The following is a 15,758-nucleotide window of genomic DNA, read 5'->3' on the forward strand; positions in this document are numbered from 1 at the left end:
CATCTTTATGCTGGTGTGAATTATTTTTAATTGAAAATGTTTTTAGCCTTTGAAAAATATTTCAGTATCCCCAGAAGGACGGGGAGATACTCAAGTAGCATTGTTATAATACTTTTATTGCATACTAATACATGTGTTTTTGTGGACTATGAAAGGGTTTGAACAAAGTAACATAAGCATACTAAAAACTGTTGCCCAAATCTGGAATGCCTCAGTTTGAGGTAGGGGCAAAAGCTACCTGGTGCATTTGTGTTGGACACTGCTGTGACTGAGCATCCTTAACAACATTGTGCCCCAAATGCTGGACACATTATGCCTGAGTGAATTCTATGCTTAAACTAGATTATACTAGAGGACAATCCATCTGCTTAGTCCTCTACAGACAGACTGAAATCTGCTTTACCAGTGCTCCAAACCACCGGGACACACCGAACTGATGCAAGGCCTCTGTGATCCCAAAGGCTCCATGCATGACCTTGGCAGAGCTTGTGTTGCTCTGGCTTGGTGCTGGGGTTGAGCAAGGACAGGTCTGGGCAGCCCTGCTGCTCTGGAGAGCACCCTGCCACACTTTAAGAAGGGCAAAATTGAGCAGGTGAATGGTGATTCTAAATCTGTGCTCCATTTTCCACAGAGATGCTCTGTCTGCTGTGGTTTTTCAAAGCAGCCGCTGACATCCATGACTGTTTATCTTGCATATGAAGTACTAGCCATGGGGGCTCTCCCAGTGTCCCCAAACTCTGTAACACCAAGTATGTGGTAGACTGTACGCTCAACTATGCTAGTCTCCTTTTAAAGGGGAAGGACGAGATAAAAGAAAATTATTGGTTTGGTGTCGCTAGAGGACACGAAAAGAACTACAGTCATGCAGTCTGTAGTCAGAGCAAAAGAAGGAAGTTTATTTCCCGACCTTGACTTATATAGATTCTGGACAATGACCATGGATTGGAGAATGAGGTTGCTACCTCTGACCCCACTGGCCAAACTAGAAGTCCATCACTTGTCCCTCCTCCAAAGAGGAATGCGAAAACAATCACTTTGTTTATGTTACAATCTGTGAGAAACTCCACTACAAAAATGTCAACAATCAGAAGGCTAAAATCTCAGGGCAACAGTTTGGGTGGCAGGTTGTTTTGTTTTGTTTTGTTTTGTTTTGTTTCATTTGTTGTTGTTGTTATTGTTATTGTTGAGGGTTGATTCTTTGTTTATTTTGTTTTCCTTTTAATTTTTTTTTTTTTTTTAATTTCTTTTTTCCCCCTGAAAACTTAATCCCATCCTCTTCAGACATTATCTTAAGTTTTTGGGAATGACATGGAAGGAGACTCATTGAAGATATTTTAAAAATAAACCTTGAGGGTTTTTTCCCTCAGTGACCATCACAGAAACTAAAGAATTGTTTTAAATTTTCAGTGTAAATGAGCTGAGTGCCCTATAATATAGGTTATGACAAATGTATTACAAAGCAGTCTTATGAGCCATTATTGTTAGATGTCAGTACTGTGACTGGTGCAAGGAAATCGCATTTCCATCAAACAAAGCTATGGAAGGGCAAAAATATCTTGTTATGCCTTGGATAATCTAGTGAGATAGCTAACAAATACTGATGGAAGTCTGATACCCATCCTTCGCCAACAGAGTTAAAGAATTGTAATTTTAAATTTATTCACGTGAACGTTCATTAGGACAACTTAAAACTTCTAAAGTGGCTTCCCTATTAATGATACCCTGAAAAAGAAATGTAAACTTGAAATAGTGTTTACCAATATGTTATCTATTTCTATTGTATTTTCCAGTTCCAGCTACTGTAGATCAGTAAATATATACTGGGCTAAATCCCACTCACTTTAACTATACCAGAAATACCACTGATGTTCAAGAAGGACTTGCTCCACTGAACTGGTAAAAATTTACTTCACTTTCAAAATTTTATGGCATCTTGCATACTATGTTGCAAGCCAGAATTAAACAACAAATCTCCAAATGTAGAGATGCAGAAAGAACATGCTAAAGGAAGAGGACAAGGAAACATTCTTATGTCTGCCTTTTTTGTAGAAGGGGCAATGTTTTCACCAATTTTCTGTTGTCTGACATAAAATGCTATCTGAGGAAAATTAAATATCTCTTAGAAGAATTAGAGAATTAGAATTACTTGGTTCTTGTTCCAATTTCTTTGCCAATTTTTGGCATGACCTGAGCTATTGTATGTACCCTAGCAGAGTCACTTACAGGAAGGATACTCCAACTCTCTGAGATGTGACTCAAACTTCACACTATCATTGTTTTGCCCTCACTTCACAGCTATCTATTATCTTAAGGCTCTGTGGGCAGGTTATCACACTACTCTCAGTTTTTGGTCCTGCTTATCCTGTTGAAACAAACTTTTAACTTTGTTTAAAAAATAAAAAATGCTCACTTACCTCACCCTAAATAGCTACTGAAATATTATTATTACATTTGAGGGGGCATTTAGTTTAAGATCATGGGTATCAAAGTAACAATAGGAAAGTTTTGGGCCTGGAGAATACCCAGTCTGTGAATTTTATGGTAAGAAAAGGGCTAAAGACTTGCGAGAGAGTGTCAGGATGGTCTAAGTGATTAGAAAATCTTACTCCTGTATCAGCACAAGTCAGCACTGTGACAAAGTTTTAATTGGTTTGAAGAATGGCAGAACAAGTTGTCATGGAGACAATGTTTCCTGTAGTCAGACTTTTGTGGTGGGCAGGACTCAAGTCACCTAATGCCATAGAGCAAAACATAGGTTGCTGATGTGACTGACTGTCTTCTTAAAGTATAACCCCACTCCCACCTGACCAGCTGACAGGATGATAATAGCAGATGTTCCAAAGCACTTTTATTCTCCCTTACCCTCATCCTGAAATGTCAATCTAATGACCAAGAGATAGAACTATTAAATTCTAAAATAGCATTAGTGGGTTATTTCCCCATTTGTTTTTCCTTTTAAAACTTACATACCCATGTTCCCAGGAAGGTGACAAATTCTGACGGATTTTTGCACATATCCCTCTGAGGCATATCTCCTAAGTGAGAGATAGATTCAAGTAAATTGTGAAAGAAAATTATTTTTCCCTTTGTTTTCCTTTTAGTAGTCTTTTTGTTCATCCTTTTTTCCCTGTATCTGGGGCACCTGTGGATATAACATGGTTGAAGGGGCCTAATACCTCAAGAAGGGGAAGTTTGAAGCTCATTAGTTTTTCAGTCTTTATAAAGATTAAAGTGTGGAACAGACCACTGTAGAGGAGATGTTTTGAAGTGGCCAAGGAAAAGAAACACTGCTTCAGAAGCAGAGATGTTTTTAAGTGGCCAAGGAAAAGAAACGCTGCTTCAGAAGCAGACCAAAGGTAGTGCAAATGCAAGAGTAATGGGAAAGGTGTGGCAGGGCTTTCCCATGTGAGGGTGTTCACCCTGAGATATTCTAAAGAGAGGCGATTCTTTTAAAATTTGTACTTTAAGAAAATCAATAATTTTAAGTATTTTCAGAAAAGTATTTTCAGCACTGAAATGCTGGTTGCTTGTAGGAATCCTGAGACTTTGGAAGTTCTTCGATTAAAGATTTTAATTCTGGAATATTTATACTAATCTGTGACACAAATGTAAGTATAAAGGAAATTGGGACAGGTACCTAACTTCCATGGGCTTAACAGGGAGTTGCTGTTAATGGTGACGGAGCCTCACTGTTCTGCCATATGCTTTCACTACACCAGCACTCTTCAAATACTCCAATGGATTTAAAATCATAACTAGCTATTTGTGGGATATACTGTTTCTATCCTACCAGACATCAGACTGATAAAATAGCTGACTGTTGTATATCTGGACATGCCTCTAAGTAACACGTGGTCAGAAAATATAGGGAGGGTATACAGCATCTGGGATTTGCTGCAACCTGCTGTTTTAAGGTCTCTGCTCTCTACCACATGTGCAGCTTAGTACAATTTGTTTGAAAATTACTTCTTGCAGAACTGAAGGCCATTTAAAATGACATTTAAAATATTATTACATCAGAGTATGGAAGAACATGCATTTTTCTGTATTGGATTTCTGGACTGGTTTTGACCAAGATCTCAACTTCTGCTTTTTGCTTTCCATTTAAATTCTATGCATATTTGGAAGGATGATACCTTTCAGCACTAATGGACCACCCCCATTTTCTGTCTGAGTTTCCAAACTCAGATGGCATTCCAGAACTCTTCTAATTCACATTTTCATGTGGTAATTATTCCTACACTACAGCTATGACATATTCACATGGGGCAACCTGAACATGTATGCTAATTACAGGGAATGGATCTGTGAAGATACTGCTTTAAGAGGGAAATAGAGTAGATGCAGAACTGCAGCAAAGTGGTTATTTTGCTCAAATTGAGTCCCAGTGACACTCATTCAGTGTTTCACAACAAATGCATTTAAGCACAAGGATGCCAGAGGAATCTCTGGTGCACCCAGCGGTATGTATCACTGCTGAGTCAGAGGACTCAATGACAGTAACATCCATTATGTATTTCAGTGTACTTTTATCTGTTGACAGATTGCTTCTTGACCCTATCTAAGGTTGGTATAAAAGTATGCTGGATTTCCAGTCAGTGAATAGGGTCCCTTGAGCACCTTTCTCAATGCAGCCTGAGCTGTGTCTGTTGCTGCTTTGTGGCTATGAATTTCAAAGTCTGGGGACAGACTATGAACACAGTATTCTTTTCTAAATAACATTTCCTTGCTCACAAATTGATTGGCTCTTGAGTAAGTGACAAAAAAGAATGCCAAAATAGAACAAATTATTTTAACCAAATGTTTGCTCTGAACTTTGAAGAATAACATCCAATTCTTGATATAAGACATAATCTATTGCCAAAGTTATTCAACTGTCACTGACTTTGCACAATAGCCATTTTTCAAGCCATATCTCTCTTTTTACAAAGAGAGAAACTGTTAATTTGGTTCAATTTCAGTTTTCTAGAACAGCTCAAGTGCAAGAATTATACTCATATGAAGGTAGGAAATGGCAGTGGCATCCTCTGCTGAGACCTGGCATTTGTCAGTAAATGAAATATAAAGACAGAATTCCAGCCTACTGAAAGAGACTGACGTAAGAGCTGAAGCTGCAATGTGAAATAGTGAGGGAAATAATGCAAGGAAGATCAATAATCAGGAAAATATTAATAACCAATAAATGTCAATATTTTCTATTTTGCTTTACAGCACATGTTTAGACATAATACTTCTAGCCTGGCTATTTTTATGCACTCAAAAAAATTCCTTTTTTAAAATAATAAGTCATTGAACAATAACCTTAGCCCAAACTTAGGTATTTTCTCTAGGGTCAAAGAAAGTTTTCAAAATGTTTAAATACTTCCAATTTCCAACTACTTTAATACCACATCTCTTCATAATGGATTGAGTTGTGAAACAAATGTTAAAATAATCAGATGGCATAATCCAAAATTTACACCCTAACCCAAAGTAGAACTAGCGTTGAGCCATCAAAAATTTAACCTTGTTAAAGCTAGCCTTGAATCTAAAGTTTGATCACTTCCATATCTTTGTTTTATGATATACTTTAAAAAATACTTTTAAGAAAGGATTAGAAAAAACGTACTTCAGCGAAAACACTTCCAAATATCTCCTGTGGATTAATCATAAAATAGGACACTTCCTGATTAGGAAAGTATTATGAGACATAACAGATTGGGTAGTAATGACAACAATGGATTACACAGAATGGCTCTGTTTAGGAAGAAAATGCACATAAAATAAGTCCTGTGTAGTAAACAGTACTTCCAAGTATTTTAGATATCTGTGGATATATTCCAAATGATCCCTGGAAGCCTGAGTCTATAATATCTTTGCTGTAAAGCTTGTTCTTTTAGAAAGTCTTTAGTATTTTTTTTCTGAGACAGAGATTAAACAGACAGGAATTCAGCAGTGAAAAGAAAGACAAGAATCTGATTTTTTTTTTTTTTTTAGCTGTTCTGTTTAAAAATGTTTTCTTCTGTATACTTTTAGAGGAATATGAGGAAAGCATGCCTGGGTTGGTCCTTGGATTTCTTTTGTGTATTATCCATGAAACTTTGTAAGAATGTCTAAAAGAAGAAGAGAATTATGGCAAGCCCCATATACACGCAGGAGGGATGCCTATCCTTGCAGAGACTGGCTCAAGGGGAATGAGCACACCTATGGTACAGACCAGCATCTTTATACAAGCATAAATGATCTATGAAATTGGATCACTGGGTCATGAAGTGCAATGATCTGCACTGCATGTGGCATTTATCCTGTTTGCTTGGTTCTTTTTGGTTACCTGCTCCTGACAATAGTCAGAAAGCACATACTTGACTAGCTGGCCTTTGGTCTGTTCCTCTCTGACTGTATTTTCCATATGGATGATAACGACAAATAACTGCTGAGCAGATGTATCAACTTCATGACTTAAAAAAAAAAAAGAAAAAAAAGAAGCCTGAAAAACCCCAGACTTCAAAAGGAATGAGTGCTCTGTCATTGATATGTTGCTTTTTCATCAGCAGTCATGTCTCTGATTCCTATCTCGAAATTACACATCCAAGAGAAGACAGCAAAATTCTCCTATTATTTCACTTGCCTACCTCAGTGAAGTTGCATTAGTTGTCACCTCTGTCCAATATAACACTCTAGAAACTTGCAGAATGAAGATCTCTACATCAGATGCTTCTGCTTGCATCCAGATTTGAGGGGTTTTAGATTTGTAGATCTATCATTTGAAGGAGCTTAAACATTACAATAAAAAAAAACAGGGATTGCATAGCTCAGTCTCTATTCTTCACCTCTTCTTAAAGAAGTTTTACATACTCTCTTTTCTTGTTGTGTATATCTAGGCATAGGACATATCTAGGATAACTCAAATCAAGGGGGTTTAAGCCAGTGAAATCAGAATTACTGAGTTAACTCAAGGGGTCTCCCTTTGGAGAACTGAGAAATTTGTGCCTGTCATTTGTTTTCTTCTTCAAGATACTTAGAAATGTTAGAGGTCATGAAGAAATCTTGCTGTGGTATTTAATGAATTTTTACATTAAGACTACTGCAAACTAAAAATCTTCAGTATATAATAATCTGCTTCTGTGTTATGTCAACAGTGATTAAATAATAAAGAATTAGACTTCAGTTTGGCTTCAGTCTGCAAATAATTTGTTATTTTCAGAACCTGAAAAGCAAAGTCTGGCACACAAAACTAATTACACTGGTTACTTTAATACCCTTGGACAAAAGTTAATTTCCTGTGCTCTTGTGCACCTCAGTCTGTCCTCTTTGTCCAAACACTTCCATGATCCCTGCTACTCGTAACATGAATCCAACCTGACATTCTCACAATCATTTTTGTTTTGTTGCCTAGTGACATTTCTGGGGGTATAGCAATGTCTTCTTTTTACACCTAAGGAACAGACACCGCAGGTAAACTGATTTACCCAAGGCTGTATGGGAAGTTTTACAGAGCCAGGACCTGGCTCCAAGTACCCAGAGTTGCTGCATTGTCACTAAACATAAGTTGCCATCTGCTTGCATTATCTTCTAGTGTATTCCAGCAATGGGTGATGTGATCACTTTTACCATGGGACCAAAAGTATAGTGTTGCAGGCAAATTCTATTACTGATTCTAGGTACTGGAAAAAAATCATTATGGGATTTTGCAAGAATCCTTCTTTCCCTGTCTGTACTCCTGATTGTATTTAGCTTGCTCGCTTTGACTTACACTAGGTATAAGTCACATAAAATGTGTAAGTCACATTTTGGATAAAAGCTGAAAATTATGAGGAAACATTTTTATCAAATGATAAATCTGAGAAAGGGATAATTGGATGCACAGTTTATTTTGTATAACACATCAGATTTATAGAAATATTGAGTGTGAAAGTTTAACTCAATTTTCTTTCCACAGCAGGGAACCTTGTACAGCAGAAGCTATTTTAAAATAATACAATTTTAAACAGTATGGGTACAGTAAAACTAAAAATATCACCACACTATTTAAAGTAGCTCTGTGGAAAAAATAACTCCTGTCCTGAGGCTCCTGCACTATCCAGAAATGCCTGATAGGGTGTCTCAGCTAGGTTTAGGAGTAAAAGGAATGTTGCATTATTAATTTTATTTTTGGTAGTAAGTTATTTTTAGTAGGAGTAATTTTCAAACACGAATGTTGCAGCTTTCTGTAGGTCAGTCAGACTTAATCAGCTCTGCAAAAAGTAAAAAAGGAAAGAAAAAAGAAGTGCCAATGACATACAGGTTATCAGGACAGGTTGAGTTCCATTAGCTTCCTCAGGCTTCCCAGGACTGGAAATTTGCACTAGCAGCTCAGAATGTGCAAGCTGATAAACTGAGAAAAACTTCTGTGGAAAAATAGTGCTCTAGGCCAACAGGATGCAGCTGAATATTTGTTGTAGGATAAATTCTTGCCATATTAAACCACAGCTGAGAACTTGTGTGCCACCTGACACTCTGGAGAGTTTTGATATAGGACAAAGGTTAGTGAGTCCTTAAAGTCCACAAAGAATTCTGGTCTACAGAGTTAGCCACACAGCTCTGACTAACAGTGGTGGACACTGTATTTCTTCTTTAAATACTTTGATTATATATACAATAGTACCCATATGTGGCCAGATGTGTACAAGCTCTATGGAAAATCCTTGAGTTATAGTGAAACCAGACATCCTCCTTTCAGCTACTTCCTTAGATCTCCTCTGAAGTACGAAGCCTCAGAGATATAAATCACAGGGAAATTAAATTTTTTGTAGACTTTTTTAAAAAGCATTAAAAAACATTTAAGAAATATTACTGTTATTTTATCTCAAATATTAAAACTGAAACCAGCAAGTTTACTGCTTGACTGGGAAGTGCAAGAGAATTAGAATGGGTGCTTATGTAGGAATTAAGAGTCTATTCATCTGTGTGGATCTCAAACAATATAGTGTTGAACTTTGATACTGATATTTCTTTCATAATAACTAGAGATAGATTCTGGTCTCTGTAATGAATTATTATGGATATAAAGTAGTGTAATATATCTGATTTTAGCCCTACAGGAATAATACTTTTTTGAACCGGAGGTTAAAACGCTTTAAAAACTGGAAGATCTCAAAGGCAAAAGAACACTTCAGTGAAAGTGCACATACTGAGGGTGTTCAGGGCCTCTTAGAACATTCTTCTTGCTCATGTGTCAATTGTCCTCTATCACTTCTGGATCAAGCCTTTTTTTCCCACCAGATGTCATTTTTACCACAGATTTAGACCCTGCTCCTGGCATTTGCTCTTGTCCACTCTGTGAAGACTCTTAGTTGGCAGGTGTTCTGGTTTCAGGCAGATTTTGGAGAAACCCTCCCACGGGGCCCCCCTCCCCTCCCCCAACCGGTTCGGGAAAAGATTTCCTCAGAGAGAAGTGGAAAAAATCTGTTTATTAAACAGGCAAAGCACTCCTAGCACAATGCCCGATGACAAGAGCTTCGTGCTGCTTACAGAGGGATAACAAATTTAAAAAGAGAAGGTCTCCTCTTGAAGATAGTCACTGTGCTCCGTTGCTCTGTCTCCGCTGGCGTTGGGAGAAAAGGAGATGTACAGGGCTGGTCTTGGTGGGGTGGGTCCCCTGTGGAGGCCCCCAGTGCTTCCCCCAGGTCCTTAGTCCAGAGAGGTTGGAACAGTTCCGAGGAGAGGGGAAAAAAAGGGAAAAAAAGGGGAAAAAAACTTCAGCTATTCTACAGGGTCTAACTACACTAGCACTAAACTAACTCACTCCAGGGGGAGAAAAAAAAAAAAACCAACAACAACAAAAAGCTTCTTTCGTCTTGTAGTGTTCCAACTCCCCCGCTTCAAGGTCACTCCGAGGAGCAGAGTTTTCCTGGGGAAAAACAAACTGCGCTTCCCCTCCCCTTTGCACCCAATAGACGATTGGGGGATACACAGTCACCCTAGGAAGCACTCTGTAACATCAGTCTTACAGAAAGAATTACGGCTATGCAATTTCCTCCTTGCACAAAAATGAACTGTGATGGGGCAGATGGGATGCAATACAGACCATCCTTTCCCTTTATGCAATGAAATGAGGAGGGAATCCAGGGACAGAAGAACTTTGGGAACAGCCCCTTTAAAACTGCACAGTATAAAAGACCACTATTTTAAAATGTCTGATGACTCCCTCCTCGTAGGTGGCTTGGTAGTTTGTAGAGGCATTGTTACACCACTCGTACTGATTTACAGGGTTCAGAAATCAACTCTAAGTGCTATCCCGGTACACATGGCTCAGAGGGGACTTCAGCTGCTGCTCTGCATGACCTGTCCATAATTCCATCACTGCTGCTTCTGTTTCAAACCGTGTATGGATAAGCTCTAGGATGTAATGTGCAACCCCAGCTTTCTCAATAGAACAGTGTGTAGTCATTCACATCTGCTAATAGTGTCAAAACAGTTTTTATTCCTTCTTACTTCTGTTAAGCTTTGCAGAGACAATACAGCTGATTTGCAAGTTATTAACAGCACATTTGCTGAGTTCCCCATAGAGAATAGTCTCTGCTAGTATTGTGTGAGCCAAATATCAGCCTTGCTTATCCCCTTAATGCTACATTGAATGTAGGGCTGCTGGGTGAGGAGCAGCTCTTAGAGTTTACCTTAGATGTGAACTGGAGCCATGAACATGGACTTTCTCAATGCCCTGCTTCAGAGAACAGATAGGATTTAAGAGGCTCATCAAAAACACAGAAGGAAATCCCAGGTGTAACTCAAGTTACACAGAACTGCTCAGGCCTAAATTTTGCTGCTGCTTCACATGTATTCATGAGAACACAGGATTTGTTCTGCAATTGTGTATACAGAGTAGACCTGATGCATCTCTCATATTGATGTATTTTTCAGTGGTACATAACATAAATGTTTATTTTATGTAGGAATATAACTTTACTATGTTTTCTAGTCATTAGCTGAGACAGCTAATGATAATGTCTTTTTAAGACAAACTGTTGAAAGTAAAGGATTTAGTTTTACTTCTCACAGAGCATAAAAGCATTGCTTGTGGGGTTTTTCAGGCTGACCTTTCAGTTTAAAACTGCTGAAATGATTACGGCTCATGAACATTCCTGGTGTAATTAATGCAACTTACAAGGAACGGGAGTTATACATGAAAACTTCAAGGACTCCTCTGCAGCAAGAATTCCTTGAATATGTATGAGCTGGTTGTAAGTAGAGATCAGAAATTGTGTGAGCACTTAAAGGCAGAGAAAGGTGCTCTGTAAACCTAGTAAATTCCAAAAAGCTCCTGCTAGCTAGTACATCTAAGTTTTGTAAACCTGGACCTCAGAATCTCTAGCTGAGTGCCATCATAGTCATGTCACTTGTACTTCAAAGGCAGAGGTAAGGTAAATTATGTATATGGAGTAGTCACTTCTCAGTATCCAGCAGGTACAGTGATGTGGTGGCATAATTTCAAGTTTGTGAATATGATTTTATATGGAGATGAGGACTAAAAGGATTTGCAATGTCTGCAGAGACCTTGGTATTCAGATTTCAGAGTCCAAATGCTGATAGAAAAGAGAAGCAAAACTTTCATGATGAGCTAGAAGAACTGGCAGAGCAAGGGCAAGAGCAAGATGTGCAAGAGCAGAGCTGGAGGAGCAGGCGGGGCTCAAACAGGGGTGCAAGGTTCTACCAGGAGAGCAGGTAGCACTTGTGGCTAGAAGCAGCAGCCAATGCTGTAGGGCCAGCAACAGCTTGGACAAAGCCTTGTTATCCTCCTCTGCAGGTGACAAAGCCCTGGGACCTGCTGACTGCAAACTTGAAAAGGGATTGATAGTACAGAAGATGAGAAAACAGCTTACACCAAAGTGTCAGGGAAGAAAGCTGTAAGCCATTATAAGCAACTTTGTTTTTGTCTTACTGCTCTCCTTTTGCTCCTATTGTTAAAGTAATTTACTAAGAAAATTGATGTAGTAAGGTGGGCATTCAAGCTGATGTTTTATTACTGGCTGCTGAAGTTTAAACCTGGCATGGCTGTTATCAAAGAAAGGCTGTCAGAAGTGCTGTAGAAGACTGTGTATAATCTCAGGACATCTATCCTGAATGATTACAACATGTCATAGTAGGTTATTTTGGCTGCAATTTGAAGGGATATGCTATTTAAGTGAATATCCACTTCTTTTCCCTTCTATTAGTGGGATATATTGACAGATGAGGGAAGACAGTGGCAACTGAAGCCATGCCAGACTTATCTCTACAGCATTTGCATGGGGAGGTGGATCTGACATTACAGAATGACTGAGGGTGGCTGTGAATCTACTTACTATAGCTGTATTCATATAATTTTGATTTTATAGATTTGTAAAAATAACATAGTTCTTCACTCCATATGAAATGGAGTGTCCATGCTGTTGGTTGTTTGGACTCTTGAGAAGCATTTCCTGAAAAAAAAAACCCCACACCAACCCCTCCCCACCTTCCCCAAAAAAAACCCCACAAAAAACAAACCCCACAAAAACAAACCCCACAAAAAACAAAACACCCAAACAACTTAGAAGAAAACAACTGATAGTTATGAAGCACTGTGACAATCAAACAACAAGAGCAGAAAAAAATATTTAGAAGAGACATATGGCTTACCATGCTGGCCCATTTTTGGTTGATCTTTTTCCAATCCTTCTGCTCTCTCAATATAACCTCTCTCAGTCCCTCCTTTATTCCATAAGCCCATCTGCCTTCATCTGTTAATTCAGCCCTCTGTTACTACTGAATTGTTTATCAGCCAAATGAATGTGGATGATGAGCTCTTCTATTCATTCCAACCTAGTTAAAACAGGCCTGCTACTCAGTGGTGGGTCAGTGTTGAGAAAAACGTAAATAATTAATGGTTTTTCTGGAAATCTTTGAGAGGGAAACCAAAATAACTGACCATTTGGCATCTTCAAAAAAAAAAAAAAAAGTCAAGGCCTGGATGCAGGCAGGAATAATCTCATCTTCACTACCCTACTGAGTCCACAGTGATTTTTGGCTTAGTGTGCTTTCACAAGGTGAGAGGAATACCCCTGCTTTTCTTGGGCTTGATCCTTTTCCAGCTCAGTCTGGGAGAGATCTTCTGAGATGTCTGAACTGATCCAACAGGTTTAACTACTCAAAAAGGTAAAATTTCAACTTTTTCCTCCTCCTTGGAAAGCACCGCTTGTTCACGTGCTTTCACCTCTCTGTAGGGTACCAATGGGAGCTGTGGGTCTGACACCCATTTAGCTAGTGGAAAATTAACCCAGTAAATGGTGGGTATTGAAGGAACAAGGAAAAGCCTCAATGAGAAGGTGTGGGATCACAAGATCAGAAATTGGGTACAGACCAAAACCAGAAGCATCCCCTTTCCACAAGAATTTATTCATCCCTTTTGAATACCCACTCTCATCAAAAGAAAATCTTCTCTGGCCATGTTCTAGCACAATGTTAAGTCATGTATTTAAATACATTTATAGCTGGTGATCAGTAATTTAGCAGTGTTGCCTGTGTGAAAGGTAAACTTGGTGAAATTCATCAAAACTAGTCCTCTTGGGGGGGGGGTACCTTCAAAACCCATTCCTGTAGCTAGAGTTCTTCTCAGTTTGCTCCTTTAGAGGAGGTCTCCATTTGAGATTAAAACTAAATATATGTTAATTAAGCCAAATCACTATGGTGTTGACTCTCCAGGGGTTTCTTGTTCTCTTCTGGCTTAAGTATTGTAGTTATGATGTAGGGTCAACTTTTTTCATAGACAATGAGGCAACTATCCCCCTCTTCTAGCAGGTATTCCTAAGAAGATAATATATATTCTCCTATATATATGTATGCACTCAGAGTATATATATTGTATATATACTCTGGGTGTCCAACTTTATGCAATCCATGCAATCTTTAAACTGGTGGAGACCTCTCATATATATTAGATTAAGGAGTCTCAAATATACTGAGTTCTTTTAATCTTTATGACAGCCAGGTAGAGGAGGAGAGACTCGGATTCCCATCCCCAGTTTCCTGGTATGGGGGAAAAAGCTGTAACGTGAAATCATCATTCACTGAGGACATATCAAAGAAGCTACAGGAACACTGATCAATATAATTTCATTGGTAGCAGAACAACTTGTGGGTTAAATCTTTGTGTCATCAAACATGCTTTAAGAATTTTTTTTCATTATGTAGAGCCTTAGTTGTAAAAATAATTGGTTTTTCAGTATCATTATCATAGGCTTTTTGCAGGAAAAATATGCAGTGTGTTTACCCACGTAGAATAATGTTTCATAATCATTGATTCTCTTAAATACATCTCTGTCAGGGATGTATTTAACCTCTTTCTGTTTTGAAGTTGGTTATCGTTTATTCCAGAAAGAGAATCAAGGTAGAGGAAAGTGAACTTAACAAGGCCAAAATGTCAAACTAGCATATATCTACATGTAAAACAAGTAAGTGAAACTGCAAAAATCAGGCCATGCAAATGACTGCAGCTGAGGGGCTAGAATTCTTTTGATCAGGTTGGTTAAGTACTCCAGTAATTCAGCCCCTCTGTAAAGGAACTTCTCAGTACACCCAGGATAAAACAGGGATGGAGTCAGGTCTGTTGCATAGCATGCTGTCTGCTCCTCTGAGGAAAAATGTTGATAGGTGGTGCAGTCCTGCTAGGACAGAAATCACATTTACACCTGCCCCATATTATTCTCTGACAGTTATAATCTTTGGTCATCTGTTCTAGGAGAGGAGAATGTCCATCATGGCCTCCCCAAATGTTCAGATCTGGGCTAGCAGAATGGAAGGAAGGTTACAGTAACTAAAAAAAACCCCACACCTGCCCAAGAGCTGATAAAAGAAAGCACTCTGTTAGGGCCTGAAATCTGAGCACCTACACCAGACAAGTACCTACTGCTATGCACAAGCATGGCATCCTTGGCATACCAAGCTGAGGTATGAGCAATCCCATCCATGCAAGCCAAAATACAGTAAAAAACATTAGACATCATCAGCCAAGTGTCTTTATAAAGACAGTCTTTGTGTATCAGTAACAGAGTTTTGAGTCCCAACAGAGTGAATAATCCAAAGTCAGAAGCCACAGAAGACAGATTAGAGAATATCACTTGAAAATGAGCCTAGCATTGAGATATGCTGCCCTAGATCATCTGAGTGGCGATCTCTTTATTGGGGAAATATTGCGTTTATTAATAAAATTTAGTGAATACTAAGTTGCAGAAAAGAGATGTACCTATATGGCATCTAGCTCAGCTGGAGATGAATCCAGCATAAAAACTTAGGATATGTCCAAATGTACATGTGAACTGCTAAATTACCCTATTCTGTCAAAATGGTGGATTCCCACTTATGAATCATCCAGTCTTTATTTATTCAAAGGCCACCCAGAACCAGTGGCAGGGTAATGGCTGTGCTCCTATGTTTGACAGATTCAAGGGGCAATATAAAGTTTAAGCAGCTTGAAGTTACTCTTGGACTTCATACAGCTTTAGGACAAGAGCATGCTTAGTCGATGATTCAGAGACTGACCATTTCTTCTTTCAGAAAAGCTCTCTTGGGGAAAGTTTGAGTCTGTTTGTACCCCTACAAATGCAAGGTATGATTACATTCTGTGAGAGCCTTACATCACCCAGATCAGCACAAGTCTTGAAGAGAAGGACATCAGTGGGGTTTTCTTGTTAGCTGTAACACAATTAACATAGCTGCCTGTTTCTCCAGATCAAGGTGTGCCTGACATTTTTTTAGAAATAACAAAAACTTTTCATTTTTTCTCA

The 15,758-nt window shown here is 38.6% G+C and overlaps 1 protein-coding gene across 1 annotated transcript in view; it reads left to right on the top strand.

Annotated features, from left to right (window-relative positions):
• Positions 1–11,838: 11,838 nt before the first annotated feature.
• The window catches only part of HECW1 (HECT, C2 and WW domain containing E3 ubiquitin protein ligase 1), a 260,766-nt gene continuing 256,846 nt past the window's right edge, over positions 11,839–15,758 (top strand). The window contains exon 1 of the mRNA XM_040074231.1: positions 11,839–11,861. The gene's annotated coding sequence lies outside the window, so the exon portion shown is untranslated. The remainder of the gene's footprint in view (positions 11,862–15,758) is intronic.

Source organism: Hirundo rustica, chromosome 1 (assembly GCF_015227805.2).
Source record: "Hirundo rustica isolate bHirRus1 chromosome 1, bHirRus1.pri.v3, whole genome shotgun sequence".
NCBI lineage: Eukaryota > Metazoa > Chordata > Aves > Passeriformes > Hirundinidae > Hirundo > Hirundo rustica.